The following is a 22,494-nucleotide window of genomic DNA, read 5'->3' as shown; positions in this document are numbered from 1 at the left end:
CATATAACAGACGACCGTCTGATGATAGACTGATAATTCTCTGCTGAAATTATCATCCTTTGAGTAGGATGATCATCTGCTGCAATGATGTACATATCAAATGTCTTTATATCCTGAATATATATCGCAGCCCGGATGGATGAAACTAGATCCGGGGTCTTCAAACTCGTTCGATCTTCACTCTAAGTACAAGTCGATCCATGTGAGAATTGTGCTAAAGTCGAACATGGAAAGACATCGCTTGATTACCGGTCAATAATGTAAACCGTTAACAAGCGCGAGAGGAATCACCAATAATGACAATGACCCTCAAGGTACTGCAGTACAATCCACGTGGTGTGAATAAAGGACTTGGCGTCGAACACCACGCAAAATCTTCTGGTCGAAGGTCATTGATGTATACCTGTCGCCGGAAGTGAGAAACTTTCCATTGAGGCATGCAAGCTTCAAAGTACTGGGGAGGTGTTCCTAGATCAACTTCTTGGATAATGAGCTGAAGTCGACAAGAAGCGATCCGTCAAAGGAGGGCCTTAATGAATCCCACATCAGTGACACGGAACGGAGCTAATGACTTTAGTGGAGGTGAAAACAATCTGTGAGATATGATTCAGGGTGGCGATCATGGGTGGATGAAGGATAATGTATGGCAGTGGATGGGACACGGTTGACTCTTTCTGAACACATCTCTTGAACATATAACGACACTAATGTGATGGATTGGTAGCATTACCCCAAATACGGATGGTTTGGCGAGGACCATGGTGATGAGACCGGTGAATGAAACAACCCAACCCGATGTGGTACGGAGGACAAAGTGTCATGTTCAAGAGCGACTTGCTACCATCAAAGCTTTGAGGTTCTCCCAATTTTTCCCCAGTCATTTCTGACCAGTACCTCTTTATTTTTGTCAAGCTTGAGGAGGATAACATATGCTTGTTCTATAACCTGCCCTTCGGGCAAGCCCATCGCTATGTTTTAACGAGCCTAGCGATAGGGAAACTCGTTCTCGTCTAAAGACAAGTTTGTCACTATTTAATCATTTTAACGAGTCTAGCGACAAAGACAAATCGGTCCTTTTCATTTTTAGAGAGTCTGAAAAGGTACAGAAAGTTAACTCCAAAATTCCTTTTTCGTCATCTAATCCCTTAAGTCCGAAAAAGTATAAAACAATACAAAAGGAATGAATTCTCGATAACTTTAATGAGCCGAATAAAACAAGCGCTCGACCTTTTTGTGCAATAATCCCTCATGTCCAAAAAGATTAAAATCTAGAGGAGGGATAGCTCTTCCGGTCCTTTTAACGAGCTGGAAGGCCAAAACTCGGCAAACTTTTCATATTTTACGAGTCAGATGAAAAGAGCTCAAAGAAGACTCGTCTTTTGAGGAACGAGTGATAAACAGGGATAGCAGCAGATTCCAGGTACAGGTTGGAATTTTCCAATCACGGCAGTGTCACAAGGATGGCTAAGTGAAATCACTCTTCGCAGCTGTTCCTCAAAATGGGTAAACAATCATGTGGAGGTAAACGATAGGCCAAATGGAATGGAGGTGGCAAGTGCAAAACATGACCAAGGCTTTTATGGCTAATAAATTTACGATCACAATGGTTATTTACTGGGATAGGTTCATTTTTTAATGAGCTTGAACTCTGGTGGAACCCTTGCTCACGCTTTTCTATTTTTTAACGAGCATAAATTCCGCGGTAAAACTGCTCGAACTTGCGTTTATTTTTTAACGAGCATGAACTTTGTGCTAAAACTGCTCGATATACCAGTCATAAGATAAGAATGTCTCCTGAAAGATCCCATTTTTTATAGAGCTTGCGCCTTACCAAAGCTATGCTCCCTCTCATCCTTTCTTTATGTAAGTTAGGAAACGATCAATGACCGCTCTTTGCTTATACTCCAAAAGGTTCGCATGCCCCCAGGTATAAGGTACAATTTCAAGGCTGCCCCTACTTATCCTTCAAAACATTCGTTTTGATGGGTGAGGCTTGCCTCTTTCAGGTTATCCAAAAAATGGTTTTATTTTCTACCGCAAATGAAACTCTTTCTTCGGCGATGTCTATCATTAGGTTACTCAAAGATGGTTACTACTTGTTGCAGCAAAGGAATCCCTTTCTTTGGAGGCCGCCCCTACTTATCCTCTAAAACATTAGTTTTAACGGGTGAGGCTTGCCTTTTACCCAAAGATGGTTACCATTTGCTGCCGCAATAGAATCTCTTTCCTTGGTAGCCTACCTGTTTAGACAAAGGTGAATGACTAGAAATCATCAAACACATAACTTTGACAAAAGAATCTTGTTCTAGAACAACCCCTCTTCCTTCCATGGACGGGGTACGGACTATTCATATTCTTTCGCAGAAATTCTACTTTATACCCAAGGTTTCCTCTGCCCGAAGCAGACCATGATGCATGCCCCCTGGGTTCCAGTTCTATCTTTCCGAATCACTCGCATTCATCGGGAAGGAGGACTGGGGGTGGAGACATTTCTTGGGTGAATAGACCATTGAGGATCGGTATTTGACTATTTGCGATGCGTGATCCCGGAAATGAAAGTTGGTCTACGAGCTTGACCACCCTTCCTTCGTGTGGAAAACACATTACTCTAAAGAGTGAGGAGACTATAGCTCCCATGCAATATATATAGTCATGTCCAAGGAGTAGGTTATAATCCAAGGGTCCTTGAACGACCATCATGTTCATTTGAACGGTCTTCCCTTTCAATGTAACAGGCACATTGGGGAGGATCCCTAATGGTCGACTGGTTCCTTTATCAAAGCCCGAGAGATTTCTTATCTCAGGCAAAAGCGCCTGGGAACCCAGTGCTTTCCAAGCAACAGAGGAAAGGATACTCATAGATGCCCCTTCATCAATGATAGTTCCAGCCATCACCATTCTATAAATTTGGACTATGATTCTGAATGGTATACTGGCTGGTAACCGGGGTCTGCCTAGTTGGTTCCAATCAAAGGACACAACCAGGTTGCTTGGTGGTGGGACCGAATACACGGCCGGATACGATCCTGACGATGTTCCTTCCTGCGATAAAGGAATGGGCGCATTGCCCTGATGCTCATCAGAATCTGTGTTGATGAAAAGAATCTGGATGGTGTCATCCTTATTCTCTTCAGTGAGGGTGTCATTTGAAGATGAATCTTCTGTGACGGTGTCATTTGAGGATGAAACCTCTGAAGGAAGAACCGGGTCAACTGCCGTATCGACCTTTACACTTTCATCTGGTCTGGATTCAGTAGGTTCATTTTCAATGACTGACGCTTCAACTGACCACTTGAGCGGGCCAACTGTATTCTCAACCAACGAAGGACTTGGCACGAGTTTTTTGTATCCAGGAGGAAGTACTACTGGAGAAACCGGACGATCTTCCAAAACTCTCTTCGCTTCGTCTAAGAAGGGACAACGGTAGATGGCGTGACTGCCTTCACACAGTCTGCAGGGGGATCTTGCTACCCCTCTTTGTCTTGAACCTTCACTTTCGCTGGTTGACGGTAAGCAATCAACATGGCTATCAGAGGTTGATGTTCCCGAATTGTGCAGACGAGGGGACCAGTCCCTTAGTATCCGGGGAATACAGGGACAATCTCTATGGAAGTGGTCTCCTCTACATATGACACATGGCGATTTAGGCCCGGTCTGTGCTGTGTGTGGGTTTTTGTCAGATGTCTTTTGCTTGCCCCCAGTCGCCTTAGGCTCCTTCTTCTTCTTTCCTTTCTTCTTCTTTTCCTTCTTCTCCATGGGAGCTTGGCTTTTACCAGCCCCGCCTTTTGAAGATGAAGGATTGGAGGAAGGGTTAGAGGAAGTAGAAGGCTGGTGGGAGGCTCTAGACTCATCTAACTGTTGACTCGACTGCTCAGGAACCATGGTATTCTGAACTACACTAGTTGAGAATAGCCAAACAGGCAGGCCAATCGTCAGTCCTGGAAGCGACAATGTGGCCATGTGGGGCGCACCAACTTCTCCCCAAGAGGAGAAAGGACCAGGATTTCCATCATGTGGAGTTCCTTGGTTGGGGCACTCCATGTTCTCAACTTAAAGATCAACGCGGGAATAGGAGGTGATTATGTTCCGTTTAAAATAAATTTTATAACGACGCTTAGACACAACTTGCTTTTTCACTTTTTAAGAGTCGAGAAAAAGCTAAAGATGACTCTAGTCTCCTTCGATGTTTTAACGAGCCCGAAGTGACAAATGCTCGGTTGGACTTTTTCAGTTATAGAGTTTGAAAAAGGCCAAAAGAAACTGCTCTGGAGTTCTAGGCAGAGGGTGTGCCAAACCTTTCGCAAAACCACAGAATACGTTTTACGGTACGAGTGGTCGATCTTCGTGAATGCTGTGTTCACTGCATTGCGATCAGTAGGGCGGCCGACACGGTTTCCTATGGATAAGGCTTTGATCCTATAGGGGTCTCCCAATATATACGCGACGGTACGTGGGAGCACAAGTCCGTATTGATACTTATCGCTTCACCGTGGAGGAATCACCCAACCACTCAACGCTAAGATATCACGTTTAACGACGCCGGAACACGTCTCTAGCTTAGACCTCTAGATGTTTCGTTATGTTTCAATGCGTTGTTATGTAAATTCAATTTATTTTAAGGTTGATCTTGTTTAGCAGTTTTCCTTTATGGATCACCACGAGATGTATAGAAACACTCCTGAATGCAATCTAAGATGATAAGTAAGCTTTTCAATCTTTCAACTTTGAAAACCTTAACTACTGAGGGAGAAGGAAGATAACACCTTTTCACACAGATCATAGAGCACACACTAATGCACCTTCCTAAATCAACATGCAAACTATCATAATGTACATGCACAATGCAAGTATTTCTTTTCTCTTTCTTAATGTTGATGAAATGCAAAAAGAAAGCTGTTGTATAACTTTGAATTCAATTTCAAGCGAAAGCAAACAAGTTTGTCCAAAATCGAGAGACACCTTACGATTCACTTGTTTCGACACTTAGAAATATATAAATCCAAACCATATAGCGAAAGCGACAAACTCAATCAGCTATGAACAGCAAATAAACTAACTCTTAAGATCAGAACGACACTTAATCACAGGTCTAGATCTAAGAGGTCAATGCAAGACTGGTTCACTTTCGTTATGGGAAACTGTAAATGACACAAGAAATACAAAAGAACAAATACAGTTTCTTTATACAACTGAGGCAGAATAATGACAAAGGAAGATGGTTTCAGATAGGCCCACTGACTGGCAACAAACAGCAAAAACAAGAGTGAAAACAAGGCAAGACACAGCAGGAAACCCCAGTAACTCAAGCCAAGACTGGTCCAGCGCAGGTGTAACACTGCCTGTTTGACCTTCAGTGCAGGTAGCCCCTTCGGGAACTGCGCTGAAATGCAGACAGCCTTTGTACAGCCTGCAATGAAGAACGAGACTTTCGTTCGTCTTGGTTTTCGGGTCACAGATTGCTCAAAAATTCACAGTTTTTGCTCAAATCAGAAGCTATCAGTCAAGGACGCACTAAGGGATGTAAAGGAGGATGAAAATCTATCACTAAGAGCTTATTAGAGTCCTTGTGGATCAGCTCTTCAAATCATAAAATTGCCCAGAAACTGAGCTAGAGTAGCTGCCCTCTACTTTGTATTTGATAGATTCAAACACAGTTCGATTCGGTACTCCCTTTGTTTATGAAATGAATAGCAAGAAACACAAACAACCAACAAGATACGCTCCCCAGCGGAGTCGCCAATTTGTTGGGGGGAAAAGTATCTAATGCAAAATGCCTCTATCCCACTCTAAGGGTGATAGTACCTCAGCAACAACTGAATGCAAAGCTATTCAAGAATTCTTCTTTATGAGATGAGAGAGGGAAGAAAAGGATGATCTACTAACCGTTATCTTGCGCTAATAGTCGATCCAGTCTTCACTCCTTGCTGCTTGCTCCTAGCTCCTTGCCCTTTCACCGGCCCAGCTACACACAGATCCTGTAAAAGCACAAGAAAAGGAAACTACAAGAAGCATACATCCATAATCGATTATAGGATTAGCATAAATCAAATATACAAGCATCTATTCATCATAAAGACACATGCATATAGAAGAGCCTCAAATACTTTATTGATAATAGAAGTAAAGTTCTGAGAGAGTTACAACCACAGTAGGCCCAATCCAGCAACACCTCTCAGCTGAAAGAAATCTCCTCTTCACCTCCTTCAAGCAAAACACCCAATAGCTCTATACTCAAACCAACAGCACTTCCTTACTTGCACAAAATTCCAGCCTCCCTAGACCTCATGAGAGAGATCTATATATAGGGTTTGGGAGAAAGGATGAGTCATCTTGAGACTGGCATAAAGCTGACTAGTGTCCTCTCCCACTTTAGTTAATCTTTAGTTCTTGAGTCCACTTGGAGAATCTTGCTTCCACTTGGAGATCAAGACCCCCTTACTCATCACTATGCAAATTCCTTGACCCAAGTGTCAGTTTGGAAGCTTCCTGGGCAGTTGACACCTTGCAGAATGATTGTGCCACTTGGCCAATCTCGCCCAGCGTAGGTAGCCTTCATTAGTTTTGACCTTCAGCGTAGGTACAAGGAGGAGCAGTTGACATTCAGTGCAGATGCTCAGTGGAGCAGTTGACATGATCCAGAAATAGCCTGTTTTTGAGTGTTTTCAGGTGGAGAACTGATTTTCAGTGCTGTGGTTTGCAGACCTTGTTCCTCTAAGGGTAAGAACAACATGTTTAGGGACTTTGGATCCCTCAGATTATTGACATTTCATGCTCCATGCTGTTAGGCACAAAAATGTCTATAACACCAGGTGAACCAAGAAGTACGGGCAGGCAATCTCCCCGAATGTTGTGTTCGTTGTATCATGTTTACAAGGCGATAGACTCGACTTCCTATGAATAAAGGATTGAAACCTAGTGGAATCTCCCTTTATATATGCAATGTTACGGGGAGCACAAGTTCGTACTAGCGTTTTCTAGTGCCGAAGCGAATGATAACTGCTAGGTTTAAAGACATCGGAACACGTCTCTAGCCTAGACCTTATAAAAGTGATCGTTGGGTTTCAAATGCTACTTGGCTTAATTGAATACATTTTAGAGTTTATCTTGAAATTATGTATCAGTTCTCAGGCCTTATCGATGTGACTCGAAAAACTCCTATATGTAGCTAAATGAGACAAGGCCCTTTCAATTCGATGAATTGTTTAAACTAATGAGAGTAGAAAAACACACTCAATGCAAAAAACAAGCAATTGATAGAAAAAATGACTTTTTCACTACATCTCTTTTTGAAAACAAAATGATTAAAAACTCTTTCCAATTCCTATCTTTCCTATCAAATTCACTTCAAGTAGTCCTTTCGCTAGTAAAGAGAATTCATTTCTTTTCCAATGCAAATGGCAGTGCAACTCTAATCTTCAATGATGCTAACTAAGGTAATATATTGATTCAAAAAACTAGAATTATGTGTTTTTCAATGAAATGATAAAATGAATTGTTCACAAACACTTCAATGAGAAATTTTCAATACAATCAACCTCAAGCAAATGAAAAGCACAAAAGATAATTCCTTCCAAACTAATGATGCAAAGACTCAACCAAAAACAAGATGACCAATGTGATCTATGCCCAAAAAGAGACGCTTAATTGACAAACGAAACTTTTCAAACTTGTTAAATGGAAATCAAAGCAACAAAAGGACTAAAAACAAAATTCAAGGAGCAACTTAACCAACAACTTGACTTGGTGAACACACAAATGGGTGAATGGATGATGACCTAGATGCCCTAGGGCTACAAACCATCCAAGGACTCAAGAAAGCAAGTAAATAAAAGGCAAACCAAACAAGCATATAAACCAAGCCAATGGAGCTTTCCAGTCAGGGAGGACACAGTCAAAAAAAGCTAAGAGGCAGAAAACAAGAGGGAAAGACACACTATTTATGATCTAGGGGAAACCCTGATCTTCACCTACAGGAATCGGCGCGACTGCCTAACTGAAAACAAGCACCAGAAGGGGGTCAGCGTGACTGTTTTAGAGAAACTCGCGTTGATCAGCATGACTTCCAGAAAAATAAATGTGTTGAGTGAGGATTCAAGGGAAAAAAAATAAAAAAAAATCAAAGGGTAAAACCAAACTTGCCACTGTAGATTTCAGGCTAAAAGAAGTAAACCAGGCAAAGAAGAGAACACTAAACGGAAATGGTGATACTAGAAAAGTTCACACAAAACCATAAAATGACAATCAGTCAAATAGAAGGATTTTCTCCCCAGCGGAGTCGCCAATTTGTGGTGCAAGTAAATTCTCAATGCGGACACAAACAATTCCTCTAGCCCAAGAGAGCGGTTCTATCCAGAAATAAACAATCTATGGAAAACTTCCTTAAGTTAGAATCAAATAAGAGGGCCTACCTCTTAGAGCATTATTTTGCTTGGTGATGATCCTACTTCCTTACTCCAACTACTTTCTATTTCTTTCCTTGAAATACCTTAAACAAGTAAACAAACAACAACAACAAACGTGATATCATACAAATTGCATTCATCCTACTTAATAGCTCAAGGATCATTAAGCCATCAAATGTAAGATAACACTTCAATGTAGGAAGTCAATCAATAGTTGTATTCATATAAGTTCATAAAGATAACACTTCAATGTAGGAAGTCAATCAATAGTTGTATTCATATAAGTTCATAAAGATATTACAACCAGTGCCTTGATGTTGCTAGTCTCCTCCAACGTATCCAGGTTCCCACACTTCTGCTAGCATCTCATGGATAGCCCCAACAATGGAAGTTTTAAGGCCTCCTCCCTTTAGTCTCAAACCAAACCAAACACATTATGCTCCCTCAAACATAAACTAGAGAACTATAGGCTATAGATGTCTTGTTGATTATTCAAGCTCCAAAAAATACCAATATTGAAAACTAGTGAAGCTTGTAAAAGGAGGGGTTTATATAGCTTGGAAAGAGGGAACACGGTTCGTCTTATCATGGGAAAAGGCTTTATCTCTTGGGTTGGTTCCATCCTAATAGGGTAAAGGATCCCAAATTGACTTCCTCGGCTCCATCCAACCCAACCATTTACCAGACTTCCGTTACGAAGCTTCTAGACCTGGAAGCTTCAACTCCATATTTAAAAAAATTGCCAAAAGAGGATCGGTGTGACTAAGAAAAGGCTCACTAACATCGTATGATGCTAGACCTAGTTTTAATCTTTGCAAGTCAGTGTGAGCAGGAAACGGGCCATTAGCGTCGGTCTTGTTAACTGAGGTAAAAGGAAGATTCTTGGGAAATTATGCAAAAGGGAATTGTTCTTCTCTTGAAGAGGGACATGATGGGAGTTTCTTCATGATGGGAAGGCATGTAGGTTTCACTATAGAGGTCCTCCATGATCATGGAACGGGGAGTACAGGGAAAGTGACAAAATTTTGTGTAACAAGGAGGAATGAAGAGAGAGAGGGAGAGGAGTGAGAGAGGTAGAGAAGGGTGAGAGAGGGAGAGGGAGAGAAAAATATGGAGGGGGAGAGAAAGAAGGAGAGAGGGAGGGACAAATATGGAGGGGGAGAGAAAAAATGAGAGAGGGAGGGAGATAGTGAGAGGGTTGGAGGGTGGAGAAAGAGAGAAAGAAAGAGATGGGGGAAGAGAGAATAAGGTAGGAGCGAAAGGGAGGGAGAGGAAGTGTGAGAGAGAGGAGGAGAGAGGGAGGGATAGAGAGATGGAGTTTGAGGGGGAGAGAGGGAGGAAAGAAGAAAGACATAGAGAGTGGTATGTAGAGAGAGAGGGAGTGACAAGGGAGATATGGAGAGAGAGAGTGTATGTTTAGGAGTGAGATAAAGAGACAAAGAAGGAGAGAGAAGGAGAGAGAAGGAGAGAGGAAGGGATATAGTAACATAGTTGGAGAGAGAGAGAGAGAGATAGGAAGTACGAAAGAGCAGACTTGAGAGAGAGGAGGAGAGAGGGAGGGATAGGGATATAGAGTTGGAATATGGGAGAGGGAGGAAAGAAGAAATACATATATAGTGAGAAGTGGAGAGAGAGAGAGCATGTGACAAGGGAGATATGGAGAGAGAATGTGTATCTTTGGGGGTGAGATAAAGAGACAAAGAAGGAGAGACAGAGAAAATGGGGGAGAGAAGGAGAGAGGAGGGAGGGATATAGTAACAGAGTTGGAGAGAGAGAGAGAGGGAGGGAGAGAGGATGTGAGAGAGTGGAGAGAGGTAGGGAAAGAGAGATGGAGCTGGAGGAGGAGAGAGAGGGAGGTAAGAAGAAATAAATAGAGAGAGGAAGGTGGAGAGAGAGAGAGGGAGTGATAAGGAAGATGGAGAGAGAGGGAGAGAGGACAGCAGGAGGGAAGATTGATAGGAAAGGGGGAGAGGGAGAGAAGGGGAAGAGAGAGAGAGGGGGGGGGGGAGGGGGAGTTAGGGGTAGATAGATATATTGGAGAAAGAGAGTGTATGTTTTAGGGGTGATATAGAGAGACAAAGGAAGATAGATATATAGATGGAAAGTGAAGAGAGGGAACAAGACAGAGATGGAGAGAGGGAGGGAGGGATAAAGAGATTGATAGATATGGAGTGAGAGAGTGTATGTGTTTGGGGGGTTGATATAGAGATACAAGGAAGGAGATATGAAGGGATATATAGATATATATGGCGGGGGGAGAGGGAAGAAGATTTCTTGCACTAGATGCATTGATTTCCATGTAGATGGTGATTTCTAATCCTCTTTGATTTCTTGCACTAGATGCATTGATTTTAGTGTAGATGTTGATTTCTAATGATATTTGATTTCTTGCACTAGATGCATTTATTTCAATGTAGGTGATTTCTAATCGTGTTTGATTGCTTGCACTAAATGCATCGATTTCAATGTAGATGGTGATTTCTAATCCTATTTGATTGCTTTCCATTAGAGGAATTTTGAGGTCTAAAATGGGCCTCCTAAGAAAAATGTACAACCCAAATAAACTTTATAAGAACCAATAATATTCAAGATGATGATGTCAACCATGGGGGATGATTCACCATTTTTGGAGTAAAAAAATAAAATGATTAAAAAATAATAAAATAATAAAATTGTTCTTTCAACTCATATTTTATACTTATATCCCTAAGGTTTTACTCAAATTTTGAACGGGAGCACTTGTTGGATGCAAAATTTAGTTCTTCATCCAAGGAGTACCCATGTTGCATACTTTCGATGGACCCTACTTCACAAAAAATGAGAAATACATGAAAAAATGTGATTGCAATCACATTTTTCATGTATTTTTCATTTTTCATGTAGGAGAGTCCATCGAAAGTATGCAACATGGGTACTCAGATGACGAATCAAATTTTGCATCCAACGTGTGTTTCTGCATGATATTTGAGTAAACCCATAGGGATATAAGTTGAAAATACGAGCTGAAAAAATAGTTTTTTTTTTTTTTTTTTTCCCTCTAAAATTTGATGATGCAATCTAATCTTATTTTATTATTTCCACTATTATTTTGTAATTTCCTTAGGAAGCCCATTTTATACCTCAAAACTCCCCTAATGACTAGATGCATTGATTTCAATGTAGATGTTGATTTGTAATCATATTTTATTTCTTGCACTAGATGAATTGATTTCAATGTAAATAATTTCTAATCCTATTTGATTTCTTGCACTAAATGCATTAATTTTAGTGTAGATGGTGATTTCTAATCCTATTTGATTTCTTGCACTGGATGCATTGATTTTAGCGTAGATGTTGGTTTATAATCCTATTTGCTTACTTGCACTAGATGCATTGATTTCAGTGTAGATGTTGGCTTATAATCTTATTTTCTTACTTTCACTAGATGCATTGATTTCAGTGTAAATGTTGAATTCTAATCCTATTTGATTGCTTTCATTAGATGCATTGATTTTAGTGTAAATGTTGTTTCTAATATTATTTGATTTATTGCATTAGATGCATTGATTTCAGTGTAGATGTTGATTTCTGATTTGATGTAATTAGATGTGTGATGGTACATTAATTTTAAAGTGATTGGATTAACATTATGCATTCATTTCAGTGTAAGCACAAAAAATATTGACAATGTACATTGATTTTTGTGTTATAGTAATTCAACCTATTAATATTGGAGAGAAAGAGAGACAAGGTATGATTTTTACTACAATAGTTCGAGCTAAATATTTAAATGGTTTATGATTTAACCTCTCCATTCCATATAATCAATATGAAAAGATGACAATCCATATGAAAATATGACAAAAAGTAACAAGGGTGACAATAAAAATAGCAGAAAAAAATAGTTTGAGATTAATCACAATGAAGATTATTTGTAGTTGACTATATTCTTATTATTCACACTTTCTATCATTAAACATTTTTACATTGTCACTTTGCATTGAAAAAAATTATTTCATCATTAAAGTTATTAACAATATTTATCATCTCAACAAATTGAGGTAACTAAGTAAATTTAAAATTAAAATGACCAAATTAATTTGAGACATATTTAGCATATTTAAAATGATTATTAATATTAGATGAATTTACATAATATTGATAAAATTAATCATATCTTCGTTAGATTTTCTTTGGTTGCACACAACTGAAACCATCCTAGATCCATCTTACCTTTGGATCTATCAAGTGGCGAGAGGGATCAAATCTCTCGAGGTGCAAACATTTCCTCATGTTTTGCACTCAAAAAAGAGGTTTGCACCTTGAGAGATTTGATCCCTCTTGGTGCTTGATAGATCCAGAGTTAAGATGGATCTAGGTTGATTATCGACAAATAAGGAAAACATCCATAGTTGAATGTATCCAACATATCATGAGAAGTTAAAAATACCCTCTCCAAAGTAGATAAGCTTGTGCATATATAACTAACATAAAAAATGTTGTTCCACAATATTAATTTCAAAAAACATGTTTGAAATGATCATAATGATAGTTAGCTAGTAGGGTCTTTTCTCTTTTATCGTTGTGATCCCAAAAAGAACATACTACTCATTAAGAAATAGGTGGTAGGATAGGGAAGGTCCTCTCCATATCAATAAATCATGTGCAAGGTCATATAATTGCTCATTTTGTTGTTGTAGCACTTGTATTTCATCCTTAAGCTACTTCAATTGTTTATTTTCCTTCCTTCTCTCTTTTTGAGCTCTTCCCGCCTGAGCCTTTGAAAGGTAAGTTATTCCAAGGAATCATCCCTAAGATCATGAATGATCCCTCTATTTTCACTTAGTGGAATTATATCATACTGCATTCATAGGGTTAATTTCTATCATTTTTGTTTCAAGGTGGCTAAAGCATAAATATCAAAGTTAACTACCTCTACTGTTGTTAGTTGAGTAACAACAACATCACTGCGATATTTTTGTAAATCTCCCAGGGTCTCTCCCTCCACTACAAGATAAAATACCTTAGTTATTAGTTCCTATGGGTTAGGCCAAATTTATTCTCCTTCTTCAATTTTAACTTCCTCAATTGTTGGTTGTTGTGTGTTAGCAACATCATCAACATGTTCTTGTGTGTTAGCCACAATTTGTTTTTCCTCGGGTTGTACTGCTTCATTTGCTAGTTCTTGTGTATTAGAAGCATCTTCAGTAGGTTTAACGATGATTTGATCTTATTCAACTTGTGCTAGATTGGATGTTATTACTCATGTAACAAGAACATCATCAACAAGTTCTTATGTTCTAGCCTACATTCTTTCTTCAGTACTCTTCCCCTCAATATCAACAACTTCTCTTGCAACCAACTGTTCTTCCTCAAGTGCCATTTGTTCTTATGGAGAAGTGTTCATAATTTGGAAAGCCTTAGTGAGGAATCCTAATCGTGAGGGTTTTTCAGGACTTACTTTTCATGGTTGTAATCTATTTCTTAAGTCTAACAATTTCTTCTTTTAACTAATCACTTTTTTTAGACATAGGGTCGAGTTCACACTTACTAGACAGGGAAATGTCAAACTTTTTCTTCTTAGGCTTGTTCTTCTTAATAACAACCTGGTCCACTAGTTACTTTGTACTAGTTTTTATTTCAGATGGTCAATGGTTTTAGGTTATTGTTATAGAAGGTTTGGTTCTCTAGCTCTTCTCGGTGACCTAGTTATAACACAACCTGATAACCAACTAGGTGTTAAGTTTGAATCCTTCAACACTTAATTACCCTTCCAAATTTTACCTTTTTAGATTCTTCTTCATAGTTCCCAAGTGGCTAGCTCAATTTTTTATAAATAAAAGAAGATTATGTGACATCCTATCAAGTGTGTTCTTTGCAACACCATGGGTTTGGCCAACTTTTTATTTATGAAGTGAAAACTATGGTAACTTTTTATTTATGAAATGAAGTCTCACTGAACCGGAAGTATCGGGTTCAAATATTTGCTACCATTCCCCCGTAGCGGGCTAAATAATGGACATGTAAACACGAAAATAGGAGAGTCCTACCAAGCTTACAAAAAAAAAAATCTCAAAACTTGTTAATTCTTTCTATTTTCCAAATTAAAAACCTGTATAGAATGCCTCATTTTCAACATTTCACATATGATTTTGAAACTTTTACCTAAAACACCATGTTATATCTTCTTTCCAAAGGAACTAGTAGCACTCAATTTATAATTTCAAAGCTTCATACATGATAGTTCTGCCAAGAACACCTATTTTAGATTAGTTTTTTTACTAGTCAAAACCGTACTTTCCACAATATATATTTCTAAAATTATAGTTATGTATAAATAAATATTTATATCATAGGTACTTTGATATGTCTTCTAAAACTTCACTAACAAAATTATAGCAAAAATCCTAGACCACTTAATTTTAGAGCTATTTAAAACCATAACTTCTATAAGATATATTTCATAAAATATAGTTATTTCAAATTTGAAAGTTTTATGGAAATTACTTTTCTATGTTTCCTTATTATATTGAGAATTTCATGATATGATTTCTTCCCTTAAAATCCTTAGAGTGAAAATCTTAATATGAGTCATTTGAAAGTAATTCCCAAACTAGTCACAAACCACAAATTCCATAGACTATATATAAGAAAGTATAATTGGCTCTAAACTAACATTTTGACCAAATGTACCCTAATACTTATCCTCAACTTCCCAAAAAACTTTCTATCTAAAATTCTAAAAAAAGGTTATAGTGAAAATGCTAAGATATCTTGATTGAAGGAGGACAACCCTAGAATCATAGTCATTGTTACCAAATGTTGGAAAACAAACACCAAAATAATCTAAAAACAGATAGAAAAGTAATTCTATGCGTTAAGAAATAGATATAAGAATGAAGGAGGCACCTCTTCATGAGGACAACCCCGTTTTACAATAGAACAAGGGTATAAGATGATATGATCCCAAATCTATGTTTTTGCGGTTATATATAGGAGACAAAGGGTACAATTACAATTAAAGGGTCTAGAATACAACAAGTATATATCATTAGGGACATAATAATTCAATATCTATAGATCTGCATGGGGCTTTATGCTTACCATGGAGATTTATCTAGGGTTTAATAAAATTATTAATATGTTTTATATAACTAATAGCAATAATCAACTTAATAATTAGAAGTCAAGAACTCCTTCAATATGATGTAGTATTATTATGCATGGAGCCATGGTGATGCTAAATACACCGACATATGTAGAATTTGGATTACTATTATGCTAAAAGTGACTTGAGTTGAGACTACAATGATGGAAAGAAGGAATCTCCTGGTGGCATTAGGTTTTGAACCTTGAATATTAGGGAAAAAATGAGGTATTAGGTAGCATGAATTCCAATCCCAAGTACATGTCTTTTAAAAGTAATGACTAATGTAACTAAAGTTTTTTTTATATTGATATAAGTGCAAATGATCATTATGAAGAATATGGTTCATATAATTGACTTTAAAATTTACATATTTCATTTTATTGAATATAATATGGTCAATATCATTTCCATACATTTAAACATATTACGAATGTATAATTGTGTGCATGGCTAACAATATCATTTAAACATATTACGAATGTATAATTGTGTGCATGGCTAACAATATCATTTATACATATTTGATAATAGTTTAATTTAATTGATTTTAATAAATTTATTATTATCTACCATAATAAATTAAAGTGGACCATAATCAACCATGGCGGATTATAGTTCAACATTTACAACATTTCTATATATATTTAACTACAAAAATATGCAATCAAACATAATTAATTATAAATTATAATTAATTATACTTAACCGTGTCTTACTATAATTAATTTTTTCAATTATAAATGACAACATTTAACTAAAGTTAACATAACTTACTCTTATTATGATAATCAATATTTGACCATAGTTTCTTATTATTAAATAACTTTTTACTATAACTAAAGACTAACGCCAACGGATGAATGTGTTTTATGTATGCTGAGTATATATAACAACCTACAGTAATACAATATATCATTGATATTATTGTTGTATTTTCATTAATGTGTATAATACAACTTATTAATATTAATATGTATAGAGTGATTATTAATTTATGTATAAACATAAATTTTAATTAATAATATTATATTTAAAAATATATATATAATAAAAAACATAATTTCATATTTATAATAGGATAATATTTATATATTTATAATATAATAATATTTATTATACACGAATGCTAATTGTTATTTAAATAAATACTTTAATATAACAATATGAATATATTGATATAAATAACAATTATATATATATATATATATATATATATATATATATATATAAACATGTTACACAACAGCTAGTATCTATTGCTTAGTTTAAATATAGTTAAATTAAAATATTGAATTCAAGTTGTGTTAAGGTTTAGAATCTTGTTAATTTAGGTTTTACTGATTGGTAAATTAAGATATTTTGTTAATTGTAATTTTATATTGTGGAATTGGATTATTGTAATTTTATATTGTGGTATTGAAAAATCCAATCCTCATATTTTATACCATAATTATATGAATATAGTTACAATATTCAGATGTTAAATCCACATAAAAATATGTTGTAAAAATATTACAACACCAATAATTATGTAATAATTTAAATATTAATACAAAATAATAAAATTAAATCCATAATATTAAACTATAAAAAAAAAAGCTGCAAAATTTTTTGGTAAAAAAAGGTACTATCAAATCAACGAAAAAAACACATACTTAATACCATACGGACTGCGAATAAAATAAAATATTTAACTTTACATTTATTTATTTTTAAATACTTTTATATGATATTAATAATTTTAATTTTTTTGAAATATCATTTTTTATATAATAAAATAATAAAAATATAAATATAAAAAAAATCATGATAATTTGTGAAAAAATACTTTGATTTTGAAATGTTTAAATTAATCAACATTTGAACAACGTAACAATCGAGGTTGTTAATATGTGGATATTTGAGTGCAGCTAAACTAATCTTAGAGGATTGAGTTTTAGTTCAAACAGTTAATATGTAAATATTTGAATGCAGCTAAACTAATCTTAGAGGATTGAGTTTTAGTTCAAACAGTTAATATGTAGATATTTGAATGCAGCTAAATTAATCGGAGAGGATTGAGTTTTAGTTCCATCTATCTCAACATAATTAAAAAAAAAAAAAACACAAGCCCATATATCTCCCTGCAACCAAAGAAAATGCATTATCAAAGGCACTATGAATTGAATTAATCCTTGTAATTAATATTTCAAAAAACTTTATAAAGTTCCTCATATCTTAAATGATAATTAAATGATTTCAATAATGTATGAGTATCTATATAGGTATTATAGTAATTGAGTCGTTTAACAAGGTGGAGGAATTGCTCGGATAATCAAAAGTGGTCAGAATCTGGGAAAAAATGTTTCAAAAAATCTTGTAAAGACATTGTTTGAATCGTGTTTCTGATGGTGGAAATAGATTCAGCACCTTGAAAAATGTTTAACACCTAAAATTTTGAAGTTTAACAACTGTAACTTGGATTTACAAAAATCCTTGCCAGATTTTCTCTAAATATAACTGAAATTTCCATAACTTTCTGGACAACTCCTCCACCTGGTTAGACTACCTGAAAATTAATTATTTATATAACATTTTCCCAAGATCAGACCTATGAGAGATATGGAGAGGACATGCAAAATTGTAACATGCAAGCTCTGACATGTTAAAGGAGTCCCATTTTGCTATAAAATAATGTGTCCTGGTGATAGAGGTGGGAGTTGTTGTAGCCGTGGCTTTGGGAGAGGCAGGTACACTGTAATCACCAAGAAATTCACTCCAGTACCATCTATCATTACAACGACATGATTACAATACCACTTTTGTAGTAGATTTATCATTGTAAAACCCGTAGAAGTTATCATTACAAAAAAGAAGTCAAGGAATGGAACTAATCATATTGGACTTTTGTAGTAGATTTATCATTGTAAAACCAGTAGAAGTTATCATTACCAAAAAAGAAGTCAAGGAATGGAACTAATCATATTGGAGAAAAATAAATTTAAACTATTACCGAGGTTCAAAAATATTTGGTTAAGTACAAATTAATAATTATTCAATGCAAAATTTTATGTGTGATATTCTCTATGGCATTATATATGAATATAGTGATATAGGCAATAATTCGAATTCTAAATATTTTTATATTATAAAACTTTTAAATGGAGAAAGATAGAATGTGCGTCTTTGTATATTTTAAGAGTCAAATCATTACTCAAACTTGGATTCTTTGTTCTGTAAATAAAGAGGTGCATATACTATTTTCGTCTATAATTTGACCGTAACTTTAAAATTAGATTATTATTATTATTATTATTATTATTAACAATATCATCATCATCATCACATTAAAACATAAAAATGTTGATTTTAATGTTATGTCTTATAGTAAAATTAACATGCTGAGATCAATATGATATTACATTATAAGATTATGATTGAATTCAATATGAGGTTACATTACAACATTATGTTTAGTTTCACTTGTGTAATTGAACATGACATTAAGAACTTAACTTCGCATTGCAACATTTCGAAGTTGGCTTCAATGAAATGTCATATTGTGACTTTATGGATGATTGCAATATTATGTCACATTGTGATAATTTTTTACAAATACAATTATTAGCATAAGCACATTAATGCTTTACTAGATAAGGGATGTTATTATTGACTCTCATGGTATTCAAAAAGTAACATAATGGGGTATACAATTTACTTTATGTCACATTGTAATATTAAGATATTACTAATAATTATGGAAATGGTTCACTCTAGTGTTTTATTATTGTTGGATACACTAAAATATGATTGCTTTTAATTTATTTTGGTCTTTTTTAATTTATTTTAATTTATTATTATTAATTGTAATTAATTATGATTAATTATGGTTAACAATAGTTGATTATTATGATTGAATTCCATATTATGTTATATTACATCGTTAAAATGTTGATACTATGTTTAACATCAATATTATATGACATCACAAATATTCATAAACACAAAATTTCAATATAATGTCACATTATGACATTTAAAAATAATAATGCATTGACTTAATGTTATGTAATTTTGTGAGGTTTGAAGAAAAATAAGATAAAAGGTTATGGTCAGGGTTTAGAATAATTATAGTTCATTATTGTTAATTTTTGTTATGGGTTAAAATGACTAACTATTATTGTTTCCTTTCATATTATGTCACATCACGTTGAGAGGTTGACTCAAATATTATGTTACATTCTGATAGTATGATTCACTTCAATAATATATCACATTAAAACAATAAAGTACTTCAATATTATGTAGTATTATATATATATATATACAGAGAGAGAGAGAGAGAGAGAGACCTTTCAAGGACTTTTTTTTATTTCAAGGATGGTACTTAGGGTAGAACAAGAAACTATAATTTTTGAAACATAACTAAGTGACAAAATTGAGTGAGACCCAATAAAACCGAGAGAGAGAGAGAGAGAGAGAGAGAACCCTTCAAGGGATTTTTTATATTTCAAGGATGGTACTTAGGGTAGAACATGCAACTATAATTTTTGAAACATAACTAAGTGACAAAATTGAGTGAGACCCAATAAAACCACAAAAGTAATTAATTTAGGGACTTGAAATTGAACTTCTACTTGTAATTCTTAGTACTCAACCACTTGAACTAACTCACTATACTATACTTCAATATTATATCACATTTATAATATTAAGAAATTGACTTCAACAAAATGTCACATTAGAATATTATAAATCGCAACAATTTTATATTATGTTAGTGTTATAAGTGCCAAAATATCATGCAAAAGTTTTCCCATTATTAATGGCTATAACAGTATTAATAATTATTTAGATAATATACAATATTTATATTCTGTAATCATAATAGTTTAAAAAAAAATAGAAATTACTATATAATTAATCTACTAGGGGCATTTCTATTAATATTTTGAAATTAAAATTTAATATTAGCACTTCAAGAAAAGAGTATTTTACATCTTCACCTTTATATATTATCACCTTTATATATTAGATTTAAAAATCTATATAATATTTAATTTAAAATAATAAATATATGTATATTTTATGGGCACAAATCATCTTTTTATATTAGATTTAAAAATTTATGTAATATTTAATTTAAAATAATAAATATATGAATATATGGGCACAAATCATCTTTTTATATTAGATTTAAAAATTTATGTAATATTTAATTTAAAATAATAAATATATGAATATTTTATGGGCACAATTTAATTGATTTATGTTTTGGTTTTTTAGTTGGAATTTTAAGATATAACTTTTGGAAAGTTTGTTATTTCTCAATATTACATTTAAATTGTTTAATGCATAAATAGATTTAGTTTTTTGGAAATTTTAAACCATTCCATTTGTGTAGACTTCATGGTTTAAACCGTATCATTTTTTTTTCTTTTCCGTACAAAATTGACCAAAAAAAAACCAAAACATTAAAAAAAATTAAACTATAAACTATTTATGTGTAATCTCCAACTAAATTAAGTTGATTAATATATATTAGTTTTAATTTTAATGTTAGACAAGAAATCTATTAAGGTGATGGTGGACAATTACTAAAAGTACAAGAAATCTTGGAAATTGAATCCAACTGTTTCAATCTTATATTTATATGTACCATTACTTTTAATAAAAGTTGGAATTAATTCCAACAGTGATATCACGGCAGTGATATATCTTCAGTGTCAATTTTAGCTTCAACGACTAGTTTTTTTGGGCCTTACTGGGTACTCCTTTTATCTCAGACTTTGGTTTGGAAACCCTCAGAGATCCCTACATGATAACCTTTCGGAATGGCTTATGCCTTATACAAGATGTGTTGAAAGGGTTCGTGACTTTCGTGGATAACAAAGATGAAATCTCATAAACCTGTTACGAAACACAATGATTTGGCTTGAAGAATCGTCGCAATAGAAGCTTATGATCACCCACCTGATTAAGAGTATCACCGATTTGATCTCTGCCATTTCTTTTCTTATCTTTTTTCGTTCCTTATGCATGCATTCTTCTTGAATGTTAAGGAACTCAATCTCTTTGTTGATTTGAACACTTCCCTGCCCTTAGATGTTGAGGCCTTCACGACTAGGAGGAATATTCCCAGCATAGGCATTAAACTCATGAGTCCTTGCTTCTTGGGATACTTGTCATTCTCTTCAAACTAGTAGCAACGCTACTGTATTTGAAGCAAGCAAATGTAGGAAAACCAGATCACACCATCTAAGAAATCCATGATTACTGACTAGACTAATGCAGCTTGCGAGAGCCACGAGAATAAGGGTGTGTAGTGGTGTTGAGGAGGCATCACAGGAAGAAGAGGGGAAGCATCATCATTTCCTTCCGGTGAATAGTGTCATTTTTTAGATGTTGATTTCCATAACACCTACAGGCTATAAAGGTTAAGGACACCGTGACCACCGTTACTGCTTTGGGTCGAGGCTATGAGCATTGGCCGAGTTGTGGCCAGTTCATTAGATATTTTAAGGAATCCTATTAATGCACTTTATTGGAAAAATATTTTATGAATACATATCCTAATTGCGGTTTGCGTCTATGTTTTATTTTCTTCTTCTACTCCATAATCCACAAGTACTTCAAAATATTTATTTAACATGATTCTCTTCTATTCACTTTGCGAGTCAACATAGATATCAGGCTTTCATTTGTAAGACGAGTTCCTGTGCATGTTCTTGGAGGGCATTGTTTATTGACTAAGTAGATTGCACTTTTTCTAATTTCCTTAGCTCGAATGCAATAAATGAAAAGGTTTTTTCATCTAATCAATATGTTGCGTGGATTGTAAAAAGGAAGATATGAATCATTTCTAGATAGAAAAAACAATGCTTTTAATTTAGTTAATTCATTGGTAAAACTATAAAGGATGCCATGAATCATGCCCACATTGCAGTTTTGAATGGATGAACTTGTATGAAATGATGGTTGAGA

The sequence above is a fragment of the Pinus tabuliformis genome, chromosome 2_1 (genome assembly GCF_031772625.1).
Source record: "Pinus tabuliformis cultivar Carrire ecotype Pingquan chromosome 2_1, CPIR1, whole genome shotgun sequence".
NCBI lineage: Eukaryota > Viridiplantae > Streptophyta > Pinopsida > Pinales > Pinaceae > Pinus > Pinus tabuliformis.
The sequence above is the reverse complement of the archived record's forward strand: the minus strand, read 5'-3'. Positions refer to the sequence as shown.